Below are 27031 nucleotides of genomic sequence, written 5' to 3'. Positions count from 1 at the left end.
CATTTTCAAAATTGTTTCATTTTTAGCAAGTTTATCCCTTTTTCCCTTTTGTGAGCTATAAAATATTTGTTTTTTCATGAATGTTTTCATGTTAGGGCTTATTTTTTGCAGGGTCAGATACATTTTTCATCTAGCGCCACCTGGTGGACGGCGGAGGAACTACCATCATAAATCCCGGCCGGACCCGAATCCAGCGCAGAGAACGCGCCGCTGTATCGCGAATGGGCCGGGTAAGTAAATCTGCCCCATAGTGTTTACCTTCACAAGGAGGAGTCATATACAGGATCTTATAACAGGTTCCCTTCAAAGGGGTTATCCAGGTTTAAGAAATTACCTAGGGCAGTGCTGGGGCGGGCTATTTAAAAATAATAAAGGTGTACTTACCTCCTCCGGTGCGGCTGATGTCCCGCGCTGTGGTCCGTCTGATCCGTGCCCCTGTTTGTTTGCAGGGGCACGGAAGCCACGCACAGGGGGCTTCAGGCCAGCGAGGTGGCCGGCCACGCCCATCTATCCATATCTCTCAGCACTGTTGGGCACTGGGAGATGGCGTCGGATGAGAGCATCCAGGCAGAAACTCCCTGTCTGACCCTGTAAACAACCCGACGCACAGATCAGAAGGACCGCGGTGCGGTACTGCAGCAGCACTGGAGGAGGTAAGTACACTATTATTTTTAAATAGCCCGCCCCAGCGGGCCCTAAGTAGTTTCTCAACCCTGGATAACCCCTTTAAGAAAACTTTGCATATTTCTCTTGATCCCCAAATGCAGGATATTTTCAAAGATAAGGAAAACACTACCTCTTTTTGGTACCTTGAAAGGCAGCCCCCATAACACCAACATGACCTACAAGAAGCCTAAGAACATGATATGGGATTAAGCCAAATCAGTAGATCTATTCCAGAAGGAACAGATTCCCAATGCAGGGAATCGAGAAGCAGCACCATCCTGAGTACAGTGCTGAAGGGTTTATGTATCATTTAGGCATCTGTAATCCAATCCAGTGATATGGGAGGCCCTTGTAAAAGTAAGGGCTCTTTTTTGATCTAGGTTCTTAATAGTCTGAATACAAATTAAAAATGGCTCCCTTTTGATTCCATCTGTATGAGCCTGGCTGTGCTATCTCTTGGTTATGCAGAGGACATGGGTTATTGAAAGCTTGGTGTTTTCTATAGTCATCAGAAAGTCTGTGGGTGTATCAGGTGTTAGTGAAAAGAAAGATTAAGCTTTGATGAAATAGAAAAAATCTCTTAGTACAGGAGCTGAACATATGTCTGCATCTAGCCTGCAGCGAAAAGGGCTTATACAGCTTTTCAGCCATGGTGATCTGAAACAAAGGCCCGATTCCCTTTAACATTGGGATACATGGAGACAGCTATTTCCACCTGCACAAGCTCCGTTTTCAACCATCTGGCAACCTTTGTCTTCTGTTTCCTAATGATAAAAAAATATTTGTTATATAATATTAAAGATACATTGAAAGCAGCTGTACCAGGTTTTCTACTGATCATTTATCCACAGGATAGTTAATAGGTTTCTGATTGTTGGGAGATCAGACCACTGGAACCTTTAAATATTACAGTAATGGAGGCTCCATTTACTTCTTACTGTGTACAACTAGGATCTTAAAAAAAAAAAAGATGACCTCACAAAAAAACTTTAAAAAAATTGGATTACCCCACCTCCCCAGAGTACATATATAAATAAACTAATACATTCATAAAAAATGTTAGGTATCCCCACAAACTCAAAATGCATGAAATATTAAAACCTAAAATTAGTTGTCCGGGAGCAAAATAAAACCAATTGGTGGCTGGGGAGGGGGGCTGGTTAAAAGAAAATATACATGTTAACACCTCCGCAGTCCCTCCCAACGGCCCGTGCTGCCATCATTCCAGTGCGGCTTCCGTGCCCTTGTTTTGTTCAGCTTCCGGCCGGCCGAGGTGGTCGACCACGCCAACCCATCCCTATTCCCTGGTCGGTAGCTGAGCGCAGCCTGGCTTCCGTGCCCGTTTGTATACATGGGGCACAGACTGGAGAAATAGCAGCGCGGGATGGCAGGAAGGACGGCAGAGGTAAGTAAATGTTAGGTTTTTTTTATTAACCAGCCCCCTTCAGACACCAATCGTTTTTTTAATGCTCTCGGACAACCCCTTTAACAGTAAAAAACATTAAAATATCCAAACCTGCGCATTTATACCGTATAAAAACTTGAATAAAATGTGTTCAAAAGGTTGTACAGTTCTCAAAGTATCAAAGGGAACATCAGCTTGTCCTGCAAAAATGACACCAAACAAAGCTTCTTACACCAAAGATTAAAAAAAAGTAACAAGTATCAGAATAGGGTGATTCAAAGACATTTTTAGAAGTTTTTACATTTCTTTTTAATGGTATCAGACAACACTAAACAATATAAAATTTGTATCTATACGATTGTACTGACCTAATTAATAAAGGACATGTGATATCTAGGCCGCACAGTAAAGGCTATTAAAATGTAACTCCGAAGTTACCTGGCCATAAATAGTTTTAGCACAGCTGTAGAGAACCTATGACAACAACTCCAACGATACCTATATCTGTACACATTGGGGCACATTTATATACCCGGCCGCTGGATTCACCAAAAGTGCATTGTCCGACAATAATGCACTGTGCCGCAATTCACTAAGATCGTGCGCCCGATATCCTGCATGTGTTGCTTCCCCAGAATGTGTCGCTTTTGCAGAACAACACATGAAGGACTTGCAAAATATGAGAAGTAAGATTCCCTGGTCTTATGAAGAAAGAACTTTTTGGTGTTACCTCTAACCCGTATGTCGGGAGAAAACCAGGCGCTGCTCATCCCCTGCCAACTACAATCCCAGCAGTGACACATGGTGGTGGTAGCATCAAGCTATGGGGGCAGGGACAGGACGATTGGTTGCAATTGAAGGAAGGACAAATACGGCCAAGTACAGAGATATCCTGGATGAAAACCTCTTCCAGAGTGCTCTGGACCTCAGACTGGCCCGAAGGTTCACCTTCCAACAAGACAATGACCCTAAGCTCACAGCTAAAATAACAAAGCAGAGGCTTCAGAACATCTCTGTGACCATTCCTGACTGGCCCAGCCAGAGCCCTGAGCTAAACCCAATTGAGCATCTGTGGAGAGACTTGAAAATGGCCTTTACCAACGTTCACCATCCAACCTGAGGGAACAGGAGAGGATCTGCAAGGAAGAGGCAGAGGATCCCAAAATCCAGGTGTCAAAAACTTGTTCCCAAGAAGACTCCCGGCTGTACTAGCTCCAAAGCTGCTTCTAGTCAATACTGAGCAAAGGAGCTGAATACTTATCACCGTGTGATATCTCAGTATTTCTGTTTTTTTCTGTCAAGATGGGGTGCAGAGTGTACATTATTACATGAGCAAAAAAAAGATGTACAAGTCACTTCCTGTCCTGTATCTCTCTTTCTCTCCTTAGAAGAACAGAAAGAAACATCACCTTCATACCCGCCCTCTTCCATCGCTAGTCTACAACTGGTTATTTAACTATTACATGCATTAGGCTATGACTGTAACTGTTATTTGTTTAACTTTGACAGTTTATTTTCTACCATGTGAAATTCTTATTTGTTGCCTGAGGAAATGAAGTTGGGCTATCTTCCTAAGCCATAGGGAAGGGCAATCCTTCAGCCATGGTTCCCTAGAGGTTTCCTCCACAGGGCTTCTTCTCTGCTGGGCGCTGTCAGATGACAGATTTAAGTTTCTGCCTTGACATTGATATTTCTCAATAATATGTTCATAGCTTTGGTTAAAAAGGAAATATATAATCTTAAAAAAACACATAAATAGAAAAATATGGATATAAAAAAAATATGAAGGATTTTAGGTCATTAAGTAGTGCATTTTGTTATTTGTCGCAGCTTTTATTTTGTGGCGGAGGAGTCAAGTGGAAGGTGCAGGCAGGTTATTGGTGGACTGATTTAACTTTTTAGGGGATGCAAAACCTCATGGTGGTGAACAGGCTGAGCTTTGGAAGTGCCAGCCTCAAGGGCCGCTAATGGTAAAAGCAGCCAGGGGCGGACAAGTTAGTGAAGAACACAAGGGATAGTCCTCACTGAGGTCATTGGTGCTCTTAAAGTGTACTGGCTCTGCTAGAATGGCAAGCCAGAGAGGTCCACCCCTTTATTGCTGTCTGGCCGGGTGCTGTATGTCAGGCAGTGAATTGGGGGTATTGGGGAATCCCACCCCTGACATCTGAATCCTCCCGATTCTTTTATTCCAGTGATTTAAATAAAGCTGTGGCCATTTTGACCCATTATGTTATGTGGTTGCATTTCTTTTTTTGCCTATGGCATACGAACCCATTGATTCCTATGGGTCTGTTCACATGTCCATTTTTTTCACGGATGTGTAGACAGTGGGTGTGGAGACAAAATACGGACATGTGCACCCGTTTTGGCATGTGTATGTCATCCATTGCGTATCCATGAAATTCTATGGAGGTACGTGGTATGCATGTGCAGGCTGCAATTTTTTTTCTTACTTTTTGCACTTGCATGAAATAAACAGACATATGAACAGACCTATAGGGGTCAATGGGTCCGTATGCCATTTGCAAAAAAAAAATGGATATCATCCGGACCTTAAAAAGTGTTCTAAGGCTTGCAATACATATGAGAAACCTATAGAGTGAATGTTTAGCTGCTTGATGCTGCATATGGACTATTGTGTATATGTTGTGGAGGTGTAACTGAAGCTGCAATGTTCCACTGCAAAACCTGTACTAGGTCAACAACTAAATATGGTTTTTGGTAAAGGTCTCTTCAGATGGGAATGCTTTCAGCTTATGGCCTCCCTCAAACACCTCAACTCAGATGTGAACAAAATATCTGCACCTCTGCAAGCTCTGGGCCCCGGCACTTGCCCTGATATGCCCAGTGATGGCGCAGGTCCTGTGGCCAGCTCACATTTATTGAGAATAATTTTAAAAATTGTATATATACTGGTGGCTGATATTTATACAATCGTCCCTTTTACAAAGAAGGTTCATGAACGAAGATGTTACAGTACATATTAATTACAGAACATTTCATTTCATGAATATCACTTTACCAGTTAAGCAATAACCATTATCTTGTCTAATTCATTGATGCTTAGGCAGCGCAAGTGATTCATTTGTTGTCAGGCGCTAATTGCATGTGGTGGCTTTTGGATGGAGTGTCGTGTTAATTGTACAGTGATCTGCAGCCTCCTGTGGCACTCAAGAAATGCTCCTCTCTAGGGGATAGACTATTCCTTCGCACTTAGCCGAGTGCTACTAAATAAATAAACATCTCCAAAATAGAATGGTGCCGATGGAAATCTTCCCCCGGCAGGTACAGCCTTGCCTTCATCCTGTGCCTTAGAAAACTCGACAAACACTTTCAAGATGCGGGGACATGGAAACGGAGATATGATAATATTTTTACCACTCTGAAACCAGGCAAGAGCTTTAATGGTAGAAAGGAGGGGATAGAGATAGCACGATGATGGATAATTATGGAAGAAGGAAGGCTATGATCATCCTGACCGGCTCCCTGGGAGGCACTGAAGCCATGGACAGTCTTTACATTCTTTGTGTGACTGAGGAGAGACAATAATGAAAGGAAATGCTGACGAGATGACCATTAACCAGAGTTTTATTGATGTTTTCAAGAGCCCGATGGGACTGTGTCTTTTTTTGTGGGCAACCACAAATTAGTTCAAACCGTTAAACACAAGAGGTTAACAGATTTGGGATGAAAAGGAAAGAAATCCACCCTTCACCTCAAAAGAATAATAATGAATCCCTGCTCTATTTCACATGTCAGAATAATCTATACATGTTAGGAATCTTTTATCCTATATACGGAATTCAACACCAACCGTTCAGTAAAAATGTATTGCCCATGCCTCTTAACATTTTGTCCTGATATTCTTCATTATGTTTGGGGGAGTTTATCAACTCCCCCAAACACACTGATCTGCTGGTAGAATGTTATAGGGAAAAGTCTAATATTTCTCTCTTCACATTTAAATCCATATGCTAATGAGACAGGTGGTGCAACCAAGGAAAATGTATTGGGAAAATGTATTGACTTGAGTATAAGCCTGGGGTGGGAAATTTAGCTGCTGCTATCTAATAAAATGTCCAGTAGTCTCCCCTTTCAAACAATAAAATGTCCAGTAGAGTGCCCCCTATTCATGTAATGTCCAGTAGAGTGCCCCATTCATGTAATGTCCAGTAGAGTGCCCCCTATTCATGTAATGACAAGTAGAGTGCCCCCTATTCATGTAATGACAAGTAGAGTGCCCCCATTCATGTAATTTCCAGTAGAGTGCCCCCTTAAAAAAATTTAGTACTCACCCTCCTATGTCCTCTTCTCCCTGCAGTACATCTCAGTTCCTGGGATGGCAGATGCAGGTCTATGCGATCTGCCAACACACAAACTATGACGTCTACTACTACTGCCGCGTCAAAGTATCTGTGCTGGTAGATCACATAGATCTACTGCCTGGAACCAAAGAGGTGCTACAGGGAGAAGAGGACGCTGGGGGACAGCGTCGGAAGATGAGTACTAAATGTATTTTTATAAACCCAAGTATAAGCCGAGTGGTATAAAAAAATTGACTTTCTCTGAGTCAATACGTACACAGCAATACCAAATTTATTGGGTTTTTTTTCTAAAATGACCTTCGTATAATGAGATTATATTTTGATCGCCGTGAATCACGGCAGAGTTCATATTCGTCGGATATTCCGAATCGGGAGTCACGCAGGGACCGGGTAAGTAAATGTGCCCCAATGTTCTACAATCTTCTTCTGTTGCGGTGCCGTAGGAAATCGTTGCATCAGAAGAAGTACCTTAACCCCTTCATATATGTCCTATTTGCGCATGCCCCATGCAGAAAGGACAATAAACGTCTTGAAAGTGACAGTGAAGTTGTACTAAAAAAAAAATATTGTTATGTACAGCTTTCTATTCTATTTGTAACTTTAAGAGTGAATATCTCCGGTTCTCTTAAGCATCTGCAAAAAACCCTGGTGGGGCCTTGCCTTTTCTTGGGGGCCTTTGGGCAGCCGGGCCCAGAATACCGGAGTGTCTGGCTAGTGCTTGGTATGAGGCCAGAGGGCTGTCCTAGAGCCTGGCAGGTCTCCAGTAGGTGGCGTGTGCAAGAAATATGGAGGGAGAGGCTGATGCAATGGTTTCTTCCTGGGGCAACCCCTGAAGTGTCTGTAGGATGAGGCCATGGGTGATGGATGGGAAAAGCCTGTGTTGGTAAGCAGCCTTATTCAGGAATAAGATGGAGGCAACGTTGTGCAAATCAACTTACAGCTCTTTATTGAATAGCAGGCAATGGCCAAAATGGCTAATAGCAGATTTTTTAAGCTGACAGGGTCATGGAGAGCTCGTCCGCAGGAAAGATGCACACAGCCTGATAGTAGATGTAGGCTGGGATGGTTCAGATGGAACTGAGTCCAAGTGGTTGAAGCTGCAGTTCTGGGCTTAAGTCTCCAGACTTGCCCTGTGTGCCAGGAAGTAGGCCTGAGGTACTAAAAGTTCCTGGGATTAATGGCTGTGTCAGCACTGAAGGTGTCTCTCCTGAATGACTGACTGAACAGACCATGTGCTCTCACCCAGCAGGGGTTTATATACTCCCTTGATCAGTTGGTAGCACCTCTCCAATCACCTTCCAGCTTGTGTTACAGACACATCATTAGATAATAACATACACCAGTTAACTGTTGCCGGACATGGAGAGGGCGCTATTGGCAACAACCACCTTGGCTATACGTTGGCAGGGGTGTTGCACATCCATGGACAATCCATATATCATATTTAAGAGGAGACTCTTCTGTTTAATATGACATGTGTCGCTGTTAAATATGTGTTTCTATGTGCAAAGGTTCAGAAGATATAGGCGTTTGAAGTGAGCCCCCTCAAACTTGTCAGCTAAGGGAAGAATATAGAAGAAGCTTCAGGTGACTTTCACTTTGCAGAAGTACATGCACCCTCTGCATCTGTAGATGAACCTGGGAAAGGGTGCTGGAATAATACTGTACATATTTATAACATATTTTGGTAAAAGTTACCGTATATACTCGCATATAAGACGAGTTTTTCAGCTCAAAAAATCAGCTGAAAAACCTCGCCTCGGCTTAGTCAATGATTAAAAAAAATTAATACTCACCCTCCGGTGTCCCCGATGTTTGTCTTGGCTCCTGGCGGCTCCCAATCCCTGTCACGGCTCCCGGCGGCTCTCCGTGTCTCCTCTTCTGTCTTCCATCTTATCTAGCATGGACGCGACTCTGCCGGCCGTCGCACACTGTGATGCAGCGCTGTAGCCTCTGATGACGTCATCAGCATCACAGTGTGCGACGGCGGGCACAATCTCCCGGCCAGAGAAGATAGAAGAGTGAAGAAGCCGCCGGGAGCCGTGATGGGGATCGGAAGCCGCCGGGAGCCGCAACGCACATCGGGGACAATGGAGGGTGAGTATTAAGTTTATTTTTTTATCTGTATGCTACACAGGCGGTATACTGATGGGGGCAGGCTGTATACTACTGGGGCAGGCTGGCTGTAAACTACTGGGGGCAGGCTGTATACTACTGGGGGCAGTGCTGTATACTACTGGGGGCAGTGCTGTATACTACTGGGGCAGGCTGGCTGTAAACTACTGGGGGCAGGCTGTATACTACTGGGGGCAGGCTGTATACTACATGGGGGCATGCTGTATGCTACATGGGGGCAGGCTGTATGCTACATGGGGACAGGCTGTATACTACATGGGGGCAGGCTGTATACTACATGGGGGCAGGCTGTATACTACATGGGGCAGCCTGTATACTACATGGGGGCATGCTGTCTGCTACATGGGGGCAGGCTGTATGCTATATGGGGACAGACTGTATACTACATGGGGGCAGGCTGTATACTACATGGGGCAGGCTGTATACTACATGGGGCAGGCTGTATACTACATGGGGGCTGGTTGGCTGTATACTACATAGAGGCTGGCTGGCTGTATACTACACCCTCAGCTTATACTCGAGTCAATATGTTTCCCCAGTTTTCTGTGGTAAAATTAGGGGTCTCGGCTTATACTCGGGTCGGCTTATACTCGAGTATATACTACTTATTTAAAAATAACTTGATTTGGAAAAATCACAAAAAAAACTTATTTTTTCACTTGTATCCCACTCAGGTCAACATCTGCAAAGAGTTTGTATGTTCTCTCCGTGTTTGCGTGGGTTTCCTCCGGGTACTCCGGTTTCCTCCCACACTTCAAAACATACTGTTAGGCTGTTTAGATTGTGAGCCCCATGGGGACAGGGACCAATTTGACATGCTTGTGCAGCGCTGCGTAATCTGTGTGCGCTATATAAATAAAGAATTATTATTATTATTATTATTATTTTGTAGTCAATTATTGTCAAATTTTATAAAGAAAAAAATATGTAATTAATAAAACTATCCTATCAAGTTAAAGTCTCACATGTCATGAAAAAAAAAAGAAAAATTGTTATTGTATGTAACACTTTTCCAGAGATATCGTCATTTAAATAAGCGCAGGGCAGAATGTCAAAAATTGACCTGGACATTCAGGCAAGAATGACCATCGGTCACGAAGGGATAAACAGTCTCCATAAAAATCTGATACCGTACTAGCGTTAAGGTGTTCATTCTGTTTGGACTCTTGCTGCACTCTGACCCGTGGTTGGGATTGCTATTCTGATCTGGATTCTCCCAACAACAGTAGCACAGGTGTATTGGGTCTCATTTACATTTTCTTTTTGCATCTGTGTTCTATGCAATGAGCATAAAACTGATGCTCACCCTTTCCATTGCATAACCACAGCACCCTGTAGTTCCAGTACACAACGGGAAGATGTCTGCTTGGACATCAATTACTTGAATACAGCAGAGATTTCCAGGCAATGTAGTTGAATCACTATTTAACACTATTAAAATTACTAGGTCTATAGACCTGTGTTTTGGGGGTTTTTATTGCTCAAAACACATCACCAATACATGCTATGCTTTAAATGGAAAAGCAATGGGAGGTCTGAAGTGTGAACACCTATAGAGAACACAACGGACCTATTTTTTTATTGTGGTCAAACATTTAGATTTAGAAATTTTACTTACAAGGTTTTTTACTACTAAGGTGCCATCAATCAGTAGGGGCCTGAAAATGTCCAAAGTGCTTTGTATGAAAGAAATGCTGATACACATTCTTGATCATACACCATTCAATTTTTGGGAACTGTGCAGAGGCCCATTTTTCATGATCACTTCGGATCCCAGGAATCAGAACCATAGTGATTGGACTCTTTGGTTAGAAGTTATCTACATATGGTTATCTATATAAGATGGGAAACCCATGTTAATCGTGAAGATAGGCTTAAACTATTGATGCACCAAATTAATCTGGTCCATGCTCATGTCATAGTTGATCTAATTTTACTTCTCGTTATACTTAATCATTGTGTTCACACTTTGCTCTACTGTTTGCCTAGCTATACTTTTATTTTGGATACTTACTGTTGTCAAAAAAACCCATGTAATTTTTTTCCCTCCTACATTCTTTAAAGGAAATCAACCATTTCAAATAACAAAAAAAATATTTAAAAACTCACCTGTGCTCCTCTTTATTTTGATCCCGGCACTTATCTTCTCTAACCTTAACACGTCGGAATCACCTAGAAAAGAGAGTTATAAAAAGAAGCACGAAGCACAGGGACGAAATATCCTGCTCTTCGGGCTGCTAATTATGCACACCCCTGCACCTCCCACTCCCATCCTGGGAGAGGGAGATGACGTCACACAAGAGGCGTGAATTCACTCCTCCTGTGTGAGATGCTTCCCTCTCCCAAATTGGATAATTAGCAGACCGTAGCCCCGGACATCTAGTCCCCGTGCTCTGTACGGCTTTTTATAACTCTTTTCAAGGTGATCCCGACTTGTCAAGCTCTATCTTGTCCCCCGTTTACTGCAGGGAGGGCCATGTCTTGCAATGGAGAAAGGAGGGGTGAGCAGAGCTGCGGCTGTATGCTTGAAGGGCTTTGGCTGTGTGAAAGAGGCTTAAAGCTACATCCACCTGACCACATTTTCTGGCCATGTGCTAGTTGTACCCTGTTTTTTATGGCTAACACAGCCCCATTTTTTTCAATTGAAAATTTATTCATTCATTCGATTGACCATTCTTCTGACTGAACCGCAAACCGTCCTCTCGTCTTTCAATGGAGAGGGGAGGGGTGAGGAGCACTCACTCCCCCTCCCGGGTTCCAACCACAATAAGCACGTAGCACATAGCCTAAGATTGAGGTCACAAGTTCCAGTTGACTCACGTGTAGAAGCACAAGTCAACCCAAACATAGAGGTGTCTGGCCCCATTGCATATGTGTTTCAACTGAAACGCATGCAAGCACCTACCACTTCTAAAAGTGAGTTATCCTAAATGTGTGAGCACAGTCTTAACTCTATATAATATATAGAGTTAATATACACTCACTGGCCACTTTATTAGGTACACCATGCTAGTAACGGGTTGGACCCCCTTTTGCCTTCAGAACTGCCTCAATTCTTCGTGGCATAGATTCAACAAGGTGCTGGAAGCATTCCTCAGAGATTTTGGTCCATATTGACATGATGTCATCACACAGTTGCCGCAGATTTGTCGGCTGCACATCCATGATGCGAATCTCCCGTTCCACCACATCCCAAAGATGCTCTATTGGATTGAGATCTGGTGGCTGTGGAGGCCATTTGAGTACAGTGAACTCATTGTCATGTTCAAGAAACCAGTCTGAGATGATTCCAGCTTTATGACATGGCGCATTATACTGCTGAAAGTAGCCATCAGATGTTGGGTACATTGTGGTCATAAAGGGATGGACATGGTCAGCAACAATACTCAGGTAGGCTGTGGCGTTGCAACGATGCTCAATTGGTACCAAGGGGCCCAAAGAGTGCCAAGAAAATATTCCCCACACCATGACACCACCACCACCAGCCTGAACCGTTGATACAAGGCAGGATGGATCCATGCTTTCATGTTGTTGACGCCAAATTCTGACCCTACCATCCGAATGTCGCAGCAGAAATCGAGACTCATCAGACCAGGCAACGTTTTTCCAATCTTCTACTGTCCAATTTCGATGAGCTTGTGCAAATTGTAGCCTCAGTTTCCTGTTCTTAGCTGAAAGGAGTGGCACCCGTTGTGGTCTTCTGCTGCTGTAGCCCATTTGCCTCAAAGTTCGACGTACTGTGCGTTCAGAGATGCTCTTCTGCCTACCTTGGTTGTAACGGGTGGTGATTTGAGTCACTGTTGCCTTTCTATCAGCTCGAACCAGTCTGCCCATTCTCCTCTGACCTCTGGCATCAACAAGGCATTTCCGCCCACAGAACTGCCGCTCACTGGATGTTTTTTCTTTTTCGGACCATTCTCTGTAAACCCTAGAGATGGTTGTGCGTGAAAATCCCAGTAGATCAGCAGTTTCTGAAATACTCAGACCAGCCCTTCTGGCACCAACAACCATGCCACGTTCAAAGGCACTCAAATCACCTTTCTTCCCCATACTGATGGTCGGTTTGAACTGCAGGAGATTGTCTTGACCATGTCTACATGCCTAAATGCACTGAGTTGCCACCATGTGATTGGCTGATTAGAAATTAAGTGTTAACGAGCAGTTGGACAGGTGTACCTAATAAAGTGGCCGGTGAATGTATATAATAGTAAAGCATTAGTGTATTTTAATATACAGGAATAAAAGCATTGCAGTCATTTCTATCATTGATTCACTGATAACTATAACAGAAATACTGTATATCCCCTTGTAAACACTAGGTAGCAATGCACTCAGTTTACGCTACAGCTAAGCGCTGTGTTTTTACTTTTACATCATCTGGCTCCCAAAGACTTTAATTTAAAAGTGGTTCATGAGTTTTGTCTTGCTGCGCTATTCTTTCCTAGTCAATGCCTGGTGGATTGATACATGCATCAGTGATGCCATTCCGTTTCCCTTGAATAATCCACTTAAGTGCTGTGTGAACAGGGCCTTGTCAGCCTGTAATAAAGTCTGAATACAGAGAGGCATTCTTCCTTTATTTGATCTAGTCTGACTATGCTGCCATAACACCTTCCTTGCACTATAGTGTTCAATTCCAGCAGTCTGGCCTTAATACAATTCTATAGTGGAGTTTTCTTCAGGCGGCCCATAAATCACTGAAGCGAGTCAGGAGCACTATGTACACTCTCCCAGGGGAACAGAAGATGCTATTTAAACTCCAGCACATTTTTCTGCAGCGCTCGACATCCCATCGGTGACATTAGCACTAGAACACGAGAAGTATATTCCATCATAAATTGCTCACTGCAAAGAAATGACCAAGTTTTGAGAAAATCTGCTCGTTGTATACAGTATATATGTCACATGCACATGTTTAGGAAGAGGCACAATCAATACACTTAAAAAGTAAATACAGCACATCAATAAATTGGATCAATAGTATGAAAGCAAGAGGCAAAGAGAGGCCTAGCACAAGGAACAGGTCCACTATTAAAATGACACATAAATAGTTCCCTTTTAAATACAATAAAAAAGTAAAAATACTTAAAAAAATAAATAAAAAAGCAATAATGTTTGTGTACTGGATATAATATGCAATTGGCTGATGTCTACAGGTTTATTTTCAAGTATTATCTCTTTCAAGAATCCTTCTGCTCTCCTATGTTATGGCGACAATACAAAAGCAATAAAAAAAGGCAATATAAAACAATACAAAAGATAATATAAAATAATATACAAGACAATATAAAATAATATAGAAGACTATTTAAAACAATAGAGACGATATTATAAAGCAATATAGAGCATAAAATAATGTATGAGACAATGTAAAACAACACAGAAGATAATATAAAACAATATAGAAGATAATGTAAAACAATACCGAAGATATTATGAAACAATATAAAAGGCAATTTAAAAAAAAACATTAAAGACAATATAAAACAACATAGATGTGATATAAATACATTTCCTCAAGTTGTTTCTTAAAAAATAGCCCTCCCCTTCAGGGTCGGCGCCAGCATAGGGCATATCTGGGCAAGTGCAGGGACCCAAAGCTGCTGAGGGGGGGGGGGGGGGTGTCGCCCACATAAGGCTGTATATAAAGAAACCATGGGGATGAGGAGGGCTTTATATAAAATACCCATCGGGGGCTGTTTGGTATGATTAACTAGGGAATATTTTAACTGTAGAAACTGGAGTTGAGTACGATTGGTGGGGATGACTCCCCGATCGTACAATGGCGGACCGGTCCAGAGAAAGAGAAGAAAACAAGCACAAGAGACTCAAGTGTGTTCTTCCTATAAACGATGGTTGATGTCAAAGAATGACTCTCACCTTGTGTATCTGAACTGAGGGTATATCAAATCGTAAAGTGGTCCTTTCGGAGGGTCCTTTGATGGCGGTGGAAGGAGACGCTGCTGGCCTCGAGACACAAGTCCGTTCACCCAGAATGGCGGACATGCAAGTGATAGGAATCCACAGCAAGATTGTTTTGTGTAGGTTGGCGCTGCGTCGCTAAGTAAAGCAGTTGTTATCATATAAAAGTTGATCTTTTATTGGTAGAACCACAACGTGTTTCGGCTGTGGACAGGAGCCTTCGTCAGGTGCTTTACTGAGGGACGCAGACAAACTTCCTGTGGATTCCTAGGAAATATTTTAGGGAACAGGAGACTGTTTTTGTTTCAGAATTTCTAATGCCGCCATGTGAGTGCACTGCACAGGGGCCCACTGAGGCTGTCATCCAGGGGCCTACTGAACCCTGGAGCTGACCCTGCTTCTGTAAATAATATAGCACACAATATAAAAATGCAGCTTTTTATTTATCTGTACATTTCCACAAACTGTTTCTTTAAGAAATCCCAACACCCCGCGGCCACACTATACAAAATCATCAATAAAAATAAATAATCCTTCCGAAATTTTGAGGATTGTTCAGCTGCACAGAGAAGTCTCTCAACATGTGGATGTGTGGGGGCTGCTGTATTGATTGCTTGGCTCAGGCAAAATACAACACTGTTCCGAACCCCTGTGGAGCAGCTCCCCCAGAGGATAAATTATGAAGAAATATGGTAAAATATCTTCTTTGAGTTAATAAACAGCATAGTATTATGAGTAAAACCTTGCAGCGTGATAACAAATAGGCCAGTAAAAGCATGTACTGTATATTTATAAATATTTTAGGTGTATTTTAGGAGGTTTTCTAAGGTAAGAGAAAAGGTTTAATATATCTGATTAATCTGCATGGTTTTCACTTGAAAAGTCAATATAACTACTATCTATGCCCCCTATATATCCACATATAGACATCTCAGGTCTCGTAGGAAGCGCGTAATTCAGACAAAGCTAATGAACAAAAAACACTACTTTTGGAAAATAGGAGTCCCCTTTTGTATGTTAGAAACCACATAGTATAGACTATATTGGTTATGTACAGATGTGAGGGAAACCTATAGCGGGAATTAAAATTGAGCACCACTTAGGATAGAAAGACTAAGAGCTTTTTTATCATTGGCGTTGTTTTTCACCTCCGTGGTTTAGTGATTTCCACGGATGCCTCACAAAGCCACTGATCTGTTTTCTGTGGAAAAAAAAATTAAGAAAAAATTATGTCCAATTTTTTTCACTGATATGGATTACGGAAGGCAATAAGGCAATATGCTTACAAAAAAAGCAAAAGGAAGAAAAACAGAGACACAACAGAAACAAAATACAAAGCACAATGGGGCTCATTTACTAAGGGCCCCGCAGACCGCACTTTCGTCGGACATCCGGACAATTTCCATTTTACGCTGCTGGGACAGGGAAATTAAAGGTGTTTTTGGCGCACGCAATCAAATTTTGCCACAATCACGCCGGCTGTCATTGTGTCACAAGCCAAGCACTGGACCGGGAAGAAGAAGGTGAACTGCGGCAGACCTGATCGGGAAAGCGCCACATGCAGGATATCGGGCGCACGATCTTCATGAATCCCGGCAGAGTTCATCCTTGTCGGACAGTCCGGATCGGGGATCGCGCAGGGACCAGGTTAGTAAATGTGCACCATGCCAATGTGAAAGAGCCCTTATACAGGCTTTCCTTCCATCCCATTTCCATAATCTATTTGTTCATTCATCACTATTATCATTGTAGGGTCTGAGAAGGGGTGCACCAGACAGCAGATAGATTGGGCCTGAGGACAAAATTGGCTCCAGTTGTTCTATTTAAACGGATGGGGTAAGCTGCCATAGCAAACACAACATACATTCAGTGTATGAAGATGAGCATGGTAGGAGGTGCAGGTCTACTATAAATCATCTACTCTAGATTGGAACTGGACTCTTGAAGAGACCTTCAATAGCCAGGAGGGAGTATGTTCATACCCAGGCTGCACTAAGAACCAGAACTGCAGAGGGAAGCCAAATGACATCACAGTAGATGTATCACCTGCACCCCCTTCTCTCCATTAAGCAGAAAGCGGCCATTAAAGGTACTGGGCACCTTTCCATTGTCTTCCCCTCCTGATAAAGGGTATTGAGCCTCTGAGTGGCAGATATGGCAACTCACATTTGTAAATTCTCAGAGGATATTTTATGCTCTGGCAGATCTTTTGAGCTCAGATGAAAAGCTTTGTGTGTGACCGGAGTAGCTAAAATAACATGGAGCCCTGTGGAGAAGAATTTCACATGAAGGTTTTATCCACGTGTTCCCACATGCAGCAGTCAGTGATGAAAAAGCAGCTTCGGGTCTAAGTCTCTAAGGCTCTATACAGTTTTTAGACACAGTGCAAGGCTCCTGCATATTCCTGTGCTTTTAAAAGAACAATCGTTGACTCTAGGACCTAATCAAATACACCATAAAATGTTTCCAGACAAAATATATAGCGGATATGGAAAGTATTCAGACCAGTTTAATTTTTCACTCTTTGCTTCATTGCAAGATAAAACATGTTTTTCCCCCCTGGATTTGGGGATCTTCTGCCTCCTCCTTGCAAATCTTTTCCTGTTCTCTCAGGTTGGATGGTGAACGTTGGTGGAAGCCATTTTCAAGTTTCTCCAGCAATGCACAATTGGATTTAGGTCCGAGGTCTGGCTGGACCAGTCAGGAATGGTCACAGAGATGTCCTGTTATTTTAGCTGTGTGCTTAGGGTCATTGTCTTGTTGGAAGGTTCGGCCCAGTCTGAGGTCCAGTACCCTCTGGAAGAGGTTTTCATCCAGGATATCTCTGTACTTCGTGGAAGTCATGTTTTCTTCAATTGCAACCAGTGGTCCTGTTCCTGCACCCTTAGCATGATGCTGCCACCACCATGTGTCACTGCTGGAATTGTAGCAATATACAAGGACCTTATTGATGTCTCGACTCACAATGCATTTCAGGGCTGATGCACCCCACTTTTGGGTAGATAAAATAGGGTAGGATAGATAAAATAAAACAAGCATGTTTCACCATCGAAGCAACAACATCGAGAGCCAGCTGTCACACTACACATGGGAAAACAACAATATACTCATGTGATGTCCCAGTCCTGAGACAGTATAGTTATTATTTATTTAATTAACCCTGTCTGTGATCCAGCCTCATTTGATCACCTTCCACAGAAACTGAATTTCAGGAGATTGATACTGAGCGATCTCCTCATCACTGGGACCCCACAGGATGGGTGCAGAGGGAGTTATCAGTGAGCAGTCAACAGCCCCTGTTCTGCGTGTGCACGGTTCATGCGGATATGCTGTAAATATCTGTAAGGGGAATATCCATTTAATCACCTAACATCCTCCCTTTTCATTTTCCATCCAATGCACCAGCCTTAGAAAAGTTCAATAGCGCACAAAAAATGCATGTGGCAAAAAGACGAAAAATGGATTTTTCACCACAGCTCTCTAAATTACTTTGTGCCATCTCCCCACGGATGTTGTGCACAATTTATTCTGTCAGTCAAGCAATAGAGGTTTCAGAACTGGCAATACTTGAGACCGTTCATGGATAACACCTTTTACAACAACAGTGTCTCCGCTGACAGCAAGATCCGCTGACTAACCGGTGATAAAGGTAATCTCCGAAGGAAAAGGCAGTGTCACTTTTTTCCCAACTTTATGGAGCAGAACATCTAAAGTACAAGTATATAAAACTAATAGTAATTAATGCTGTCAGTTTACAAGGAGGATCTAGTAACTTCAGATCAGGGTAAAAAAAAATAGGGGGCACATATATCTTGGATACTAGTAAACTAATAAAGGTGGTACTAATAAAGGTGATTACCATCGTTTACTTCATAGTATATAAGGTTGCAAAAAGAACAACCTATATAAAAAAAGAACCAACCTAAAGGTCATAGGGGGCATATGGTGTATGGCTAGTAATTTGCCCATTTCTACCCTAAAGCCACCTTCATGCCATGTGGTGGACATAGAGGGAGTGAAGGTGAGGGCAGCCAGCGGCATAGGGGGCCTGCACACTACCCATAGCAAATAATGCTGTTACATGGGAGAACCCAAAAATCTATCCAATACAATGACGAATTATTGAGCCCATGAGGCCTCTGTGATGCTTCATTTGACCTTTGCTGATCCTGCAGGAAAAATGAACACTCTGGGAAACCTCTGCTACTTTAATTACTTTTCCTATTATTATTTTACTTATCTTTGTGATTGACATATGCACTAAAGGCCGCGTGACTATGCAAGTTCTTTCTAGTGTAAACTGCTTGAACAGGTATTTAAGGAGCCACATATGTGTTGCACATGATCTATCAAACTATAATAACGTTTTTTCCCGGTGTTTAACCCTGTAATGGAATATAGCGCCAAAAGTCAAAAATGGCACTTTGCCATTTACAAAAATATTTAAAAATTCAACAAAAAGTGATCAAAAGGCGGTACAGTACTTAAAATGGTAGCATTGGAAAAATCAAAAGTAACAAAAAGTGTCACCACAAACAGCTCCATACACAAAAGTATGAAAAAGTTATTAGCGGCAGAAGAAGGCAATTATTTTTTGTACAGGAATTTTTGTAGATGTAAAGCAAACATTATAAAACTTATATAAATTTGTTATCCCGGTGATCGTACTGATCCAAAGAATAAAGCAGACATGTTATCTGGGGCGCTTAGTAAAAAGGCCATAAAATCCAAGCCCACAAGAAAATAGCGAAAAATGCATTTTTTCACCAGTTTCACTGCATTGGGAATTGTTTTCCAGGTATGGAATATTAAATACCGTCACTATGAAGTAAAATTTGTTGCGCAGAAAAAGAGCCTTTACACTGCTCTTTACATGGAAAAATAAAAAACGTTATAGATTTTTGAAGGTGGGGAGTGAAAAATGGAAACGCAAAAAAATATAAAAATGCCTTCTTTTTAAGGGTTAATAGAAATGGTATAAAACGTCCATGTTTAATGCTGACAATTGCCTCAATATAAAATACAGATCGCCTCCCGAATTGAGCCTCCCGAACGAAATTCTAAACTTGCATAAACACTAGAACTACAATTATCTATTCCCTGTACGTAAGCTGCGGCTCTACCTGCCAGCGCTGCCCATCACTTTTGCTGCATTACCGTACTTGTCCACTGGCGAGATACACTCATTTCCATATGAAATGCATTATCAGGGAAATGACAGGATTCCTTCCCGCTTTGCTAATATATGCGTTGTGTCAAAATACTTCTTTTCTGATCCTGATACATTAGCCAGAAGGCGGCCCCCCTGCCATGAGCCTGCGTCCTCTCTATATACCTCACTATATACTATAGCAAAGCAGCGGATAGCTTGGGTTGTGAGAGCTATGACCTTGCTGAGAGTCACCCGGTCAGACATCAATTAATGACTGCAGAATACAGGAGCAGCACTCTCTGCATTCAGCCAGTCCCCTGGGAGGCAGCGATTTGCTTAAGGGTACAGGCAACATCAGCCTTAAAATACCTTTCCTATGGGAAGATGATGCAGAATTCCTCATAACCTTCAGCATGTATACAAGTATATGGAACCTGGGAGAACAGCCCCCGCAACATGGGAAGCATTTAGTCTGACAGCATGAAAATGACTACAGGGGGGGGGGGAACCCAAATTGCATTGGTTTCAGACCTAATGACAGAATTTGGGAATATTATATTAAAAAAGAAGTGTTCTGCTGGTGTCTCCGTCTGTAAATTAGAAAAGCTGCAAGTTCCAGAATAAAATGTTATTTTATTTAGCAACCAATCTCGGCACATTTTTAATTTCACCAAAGCAGTTTTGTAGCTGTGATTGGTTTCCACAAAAATTATTTCCTTTAGACAGTTTGGAGATACATAATAATTCTTTATTTATATAGCGCACACAGATTACGCAGCGCTGCACAAAGCATGACAAATTGGTCCCTGTCCCCATGGGGCTCACAATCTAAACAACCTAACAGTATGTTTTGGAGTGTGGGAGGAAACCGGAGGATCCGGAGGAAACCCACGCAAACATGGAGAGAACATACAAACACTTTGCAGATGTTGACCTGGGTGGGATTCGAACCCAGGACTCCAGCGCTGCAAGGCATAAGTGCTACTCACTCAGTCACCGTGCTGCCCTACACATTGCAGCAAAGAAGATTTTTAAAAATTCCCCTCATTGTAAATCTCCCTCCATTAACTTCAATACACCACAGCAGCTTGCACAATCATAATCCACAAGATATTTGGATTATGATTGTGCAGAGATAAAGCATGTCCCTGCGGAAATTCATCTTTTTATGATTAGGATTTTTTAATGAATGTGACACAATAGAGAATAAGTTGTGAATGTGTCCTTGTGTAACTTTTATGTCCAAGGGTTATGCTATAATAGGTAATAATAGGTCCCGGATGTAAGAAGACTCCTTGAAGGGGTTGGCCACTTTTACCTTCACTTTAACAGTTGCTTCGCTGCTTTCTGCTATAAACATTCCTATCCATAAAATGGCCACAGATGGAGGGTCATTCTAACTGTCCATGAGCAATCGCCCTGCCAGGACCCTAATCTTATATGGGTGAATGCTCATGGCCAGTAAGAGATCAAATGACCCTCTATCTGTAGCCATTTCAAAGTCATTAATATCTGGCTAATGAGGTATATTGGTAAATTACCGAATATCCTGCCCCACACACATTACAAAAAAACAAGATGTAAATCTGCCAACCCCTTTAGGAGACTTTCCCATGAAATTTACAATCAAAATCAAACATGATAAACCAGAGACACTTACTCCATAGATCCAATAACCATGACAGTGATATTTTTCTTATGTTTGTTATCCATGAGCTTCTTCTTGCTAAAATTATGCTAATGAGTATGAAGAGTTCTTGGGGGTTGTTACCAGAGACTCTCTGTACTGTAGCTTAACAGGCTATCGCGCTGTCTCGCCTTCCCCTCTCAGGATGTCCCCCTGCCTACTATAATCTCACACAGTAGGAGGAGGGATTGCTGCAGCATAGAGGGGCTCTGGTAACAACCCTTGAGTCTCATTAACATAAACCTAAAAGGAAGGAGGCCATGGATACTAAATATAGGAAAATTACAGCAGTCATAGTGTATAAGTAAGTGACCCTGATTTATCATGCTTAATTTTGATGGTAGAGGTCACTTCAGAGGGGGTGTGGAGAATTACAGCCATTGATGCTGCACTGGGGGATTCTGGTAAACATGCAGACATATGCAAACATTGCCTCTTGGCTACCTATAAGGCAGCTCCTCTAACATCAAGCATGACTTTTTCACAAAGCCCATAATGCAGGGCAATACCTGGACATTTAAAGCAAATCTACCACCAGGATGAAGGATTGTAAACCAAGCACACTTACATACCAGTGCGTGCCCCCTTTGGCAGGATCTGCTCTTCTTTAAGCTTCCTTTGGCTTTGTTTTTAAGAAAAAAAAGGGTTAAAAAATTATGCAAATTAGCTTGAGGGGCTCCTGGCTACATAAACATCTATGTTTGCGTAATTTTTTATAGCTTTATTTAGTAAAAACCATTGCATAAGAAGGTAAAAGAAGAGCAGATACTACCAGAGGGGGCACATATCAGTATGTCAGTGTGCTTGGTTTTTAATCCTTCATCCTGATGGTAGATGTCCTTTAAGGTCTGGGTGTATGAATATGCATAATATAAAATAATTAAAACTCATTTGAATAAAATTGTGAATGCAATCACTCTTAATAAATACTGTTTTGCCATATAATCCCTAGGACAAAAGCACATGTAGTTCTGAGCAGTAATGTGATGTTGGGACAATCCTCTCAGAAAGATTTCCCATGGGACAGCACACAGACTCCTCAGAGTCTCATAAGGGTGTGATCATCAATGATCTGCTTGTAGGAGGAAAGGACTTCTGATGATGCAGAAAAAAAATCCCATAATTAGTGACTGCTATAATGAGATGGAGGGATACAATCCGGACCAACTCTGTTACCTATAATCCTGCCACCACCTGCAGACCACCATAGAAATATCTAGTGTGTAAACACTTGCTTCAGACAATTTAGTGTTAGTCGTGATCATTTCATTAACATAAATAAGAGATATTTATATACACTGATTCTTCATGTATTGGTCCATCAGAAAAGTAAGCAAATCATCCCATGCCAGGCGAACCAGACAAACCCACCAGCAGAGGGGGCTGCCTACAGACCGATATTTCTCGTTTGGCTGGTATACTTTTCCCATGGAGCATTGCAACCTGCTCCATACCTTGGTTGTGAAACTCTGTTTGCTGTATTTCTAGTGTTTCGTGTTATGTGTTTGCACTTTGGCATAAGGAGGGACCACCTTGAAGTTGTCCCATACCGTTTAGGGTACGTTGATGCAAGTAGGAGGGTCTTTTGGGAGGGCTTCAGAATCAGGACTATCTTGTCCATGTCCCAAATTACACTCAGCTGCAAATAAAGGCATGTACACTGATGCTTGTCTTCAGTTTGACCTTTATCAATATGTGTAATATTGTAAAATTGCACGAAAAATAAGTCTCCAGACACCACTGTGTCTTTTCAATGAGAAGGAGAACCCTCTCTGTGAGTTTCATGTGAGCCATTGGGGGGAATTTATTAATGTGTCCCCAGATTTGACAAGTCTTGTGTTGTACCAGATTGATCATTGTGATAATGAATCAGTATAAGACTGTTGAATTTTACTTTTATACCTGCTTTTAGCTGGTCTAAACTGTGCACGACATTTTGGTGCACATACTCACCGGTGGCGCACTGGTTGTGTCTTTATTTCTAGGGATGCCAAGCACCAGAGAAGATGCCAACAAGCCATTTCATCATGGCCTGGCTAGCAAACAGGATGTAGGTAATATTATATTTGATAAATAACTATGTCAATATTTCCGTAGCCAGCTGAGATATAACCGGTGCCACCTTCCCGTCAGTGTCACTTCACCAGCCTCACCAATAAATTATAATGTTCCTATAGAAAATGCATAATGCGAACAGATTGATTGTTCTATAGTTACAGCAGATGATCCAAATCTTTTGGAAATGTAACGTAAATGACTGGGGTTTGACATTTTCTGGGTGACACAATGTAATTAAAATAAAGCAAGGATCAGTAAACCCTGTCATAATGTTGTTATTGTTATTGAATGGCTTGATGGAATACGGCACAGCAGCCATTGTGTGTATGTCACTGCAAGGCACGGCATATAACTGATGTAAGACATCAGAAGATATTGCAAGGGCACGGAAGGACAGTTCATGATATCATGAGCTTCCAGAGCTGTGATGGAAAAAATATGAAACGTGTTGCATGTATGGCAAGTTCAAGTGCTAAGCATCTTAGGAATCATGGAGCCTTAGGCTCAGGGCGCCCTTATGTTCCAGCACTGGGGTCAAGCACAAACATTTTTCATGCTTTTCTTGTATCTTTGCTTATTTCCCAGACAAGAAGAGTAGAAGAAAAACATCAAGATACATCAAAAAGCAGATGATGAAAGTCACTTAAAAAGCAATATACACTGGCAGGAAGTATCAGCCGCTTCATTTAACCCTCTGCTAGTGGTTCAGTCTTATTAGTCACTTCCTGAGGAACACTGATCTTGTCACTGCAATGACTAAGTGACATATGGAACTGAACCCTAATACATACAGTATGTTATCCCATTCCCATAAGTAGTGTTCATTTTCCAAGAAAAAAAGCTAGTTGGTAGGAAGTGGAAATTCCCTACTGGCCAAGCAGTGTTTCCAAGCACATTGGTGCCCAAAGAAGACAGAAAATTTAGATTGTGATACCTTCATCTCTGCCTTTCTCTGACTACGGTTTTCTCTGTGTCTGTCTCTGTATTTGTTTCTGAGAGTCTTTGACTGTTTATGGCAACCAATAAGAGCTCAAGTTTTATTTTCCCCACAGCTGATCTTTGATTGGTTTCCATGTGCAAATGGAACAGTTTTATCCCACACATAAGCTGTCTTATACTAATTGCCTATAGTAACCAATAAAAGCTCAGAGCTCATATTAATGACCTGTGGCAAAATAGCAACTAATCACAGTTACACCTCTACTGTAACTGCCAATGCAGGCAGCTGACAATAGCTCCTGTATTTTGGTGGTTAATAAGTGTATTTTGGAAAGCGTTGGGTAAAAAATTCTTGTCTATGACGTTCCCTGAGTCACAAAGAGCAGCTGTGCAAAATTTTGTGATTGTAAACCTAAGGCAGATTTCTTTAGAGGACATATATATAATATTACCTACACACACACTCATATATATGTTACTGTATAAAGTCCTTGACTTGTCCTCTGCAGTCAGATTTTCTCTATTGTATGATATATTCAGCTTTTCTTCATTCACAAAAGGTGCATCTTGATCATTATTCAGATTTTATTGACCCAAGTGTTGCATTTCCTTACTGTTAGTTTTTTTATACCTTTGCATCGTTATCGTTGTCTTTGCTTTACATGATCTAGCATCCATTGGCAGCAGCAGATTCCTTGCACGAAGCAATAATCAGACGGTGGGTCTGTGTAACACAACAATCGTCCTCTATCTTACATTCCTTCTATATTCGCTATGGTTTGCACTTGGTCATTGCAGAGAGATTTCCAAGGACACAATTTCAGTGTCTGAACATCTGCACTGCAGCATCACATAAGCCTCTTCTCTGCTTAGCGAGACTAAACACTATTATTACTGAAATTAACTCCAGGGCATTCACAGAAAGTGGAGAATGTGTTACTTTACAGCCAAAAAAGACATGATACCGAACTGTAATAAAGTCATAATGAAACGCAATAGATCAAAGCCAAACATCATAATGTGGCCATGGACTCACACATTATACCACAGATATGAGAACTACATCCTAAAGTATTACTAAAGTCATATAGAGCCAAACATAGAACAAGCAAAATGCCAGCTGCTCCAGGTGCCTCAGTGTACACAGGGATCAGATTTTCCATACAGATGAATGATCCCTTTGACTCTATGGAGGTAAAGGAGCTAGAGGCCGGGGTGGTGACATACCTGACAATTAACAAGTACTTCAATTTTCAGTATCTGTAGCTTTCACATGGACAAAAGTCTTTTCCTGCCTGAGATCCCATATATCTATCAATAGCTTCTTTGTGTTTTTTAGTTCCTACAGTTTCACTTATTGATTAAAATTGATATTATCTCCAAGAATGGAGATGTTTGGTCTCTATGGAGGACAGTGAAATAACATTTTAGATGCTGGGTTTTCATACAAAATCCAAGCAAATGCAAAACAAGAGAATAGCAACGACAAGCAAAACAGTGAACCAAAATTGATATATGGCGATGAGCAGCACCCGAGCCACAATGTTCAGCCAGAAGTCCCGATTTATTTACCTCCCACCGGTAACACCCGCGATCACTTTTATTGATTAGCCACAAACAAACCTCCAAAATGTTGGATTAACTAAAATCCGAGGAAATTTGCAGCAAGTTCCGTTCATGGCTCATCTCTAGTCAGGGTGTAACTAACCTCTGATACTCATAAAGCGAGCCAATGATCTGGTAACATACATGATTTTTCCTACAGTAACAAATATTTTCTTAAACCTCAGCCCATTTAAAAATGTAGACATGTAAATTGCAGTAGACTACATGCAAACAGACGTGTGCACAAACGTGTTGCATATAGGGGAAGTTTTGTTGCCCATTTTGGCCGGGGTTGGCGATGGGAGGGGTATAATTTTCGTAGCAAAGGAAATCACCAACTCCAGGGGCGTAACTGCAGTGGTAGCAGCCGCTATGGGGCTCACAGTGTCAGGGGGCCCCCCTCATCCAACCTGACACTAAAAAGTGGACTATGTACACCATTATATACATATTATGCTGTACTTTGTACACTTTAATATGTATATACATCTGTATATGGCACTGTATGTGTGTATATGTGATATGTATATGCTGTATATAGGCGCCAGAGTGTATGTATAAAGGTATATAAATGTGTGTGTATATATGAGTGTTATATGCATATTATAAAGCGGGAAGGGGGGCCCCATTCAGAAGTCTATGGGGCCTTGCCTCTCCTAGTTACACCCCTGACCACACAAATCAGGAATTGGACCTACTCTACAATTTACGGCACATCCGCCAGGCTCAGTCACAGTATTCTTCACCACACCATGCCCGTGCACAATCCACACTACTATTTACATCATGTATCTTTCTGGTAAAGTTAATTAATGTTGGAAGTTCTATCCTAAAGTGAGAGTTCCCTAAAAAAAATCTTTTTAGAATTACCTCCTAGGAAAACTGTGCTGTTATATCGGAATGGTGACTATGTAGACGACACATAGACCATATGTACAACCAGATTTGTGATGCAATCAATAATGTAGCATTTATATATATTTATATAACCAGTATAAGTACCTGCACTGTGCATAGCGACAATCTGCAATCCCCACCACACCAAACAATCCTCTTTTCTTCTAGCAATCTCATTTACTGCACTCACGGTAATAAAATATCTGCATTCATGTCCAATACATTTTACAGATACACTT

The 27031-nt window shown here is 41.8% G+C and overlaps 1 long non-coding RNA gene across 1 annotated transcript; it reads left to right on the top strand.

Annotated features, from left to right (window-relative positions):
- The first annotated feature begins 127 nt into the window (after positions 1-127).
- LOC140076397 (uncharacterized) lies at positions 128-24141 on the top strand. Its single transcript, XR_011849592.1, has 3 exons — positions 128-230; positions 23279-23347; positions 23937-24141. It is a non-coding gene; the product is annotated as an uncharacterized lncRNA (long non-coding RNA).
- Positions 24142-27031: the final 2890 nt, after the last annotated feature.

Source organism: Engystomops pustulosus, chromosome 9 (genome assembly GCF_040894005.1).
Source record: "Engystomops pustulosus chromosome 9, aEngPut4.maternal, whole genome shotgun sequence".
Classification (NCBI taxonomy): domain Eukaryota; kingdom Metazoa; phylum Chordata; class Amphibia; order Anura; family Leptodactylidae; genus Engystomops; species Engystomops pustulosus.
The sequence above is the reverse complement of the archived record's forward strand: the minus strand, read 5'-3'. Positions and strand labels throughout refer to the sequence as shown.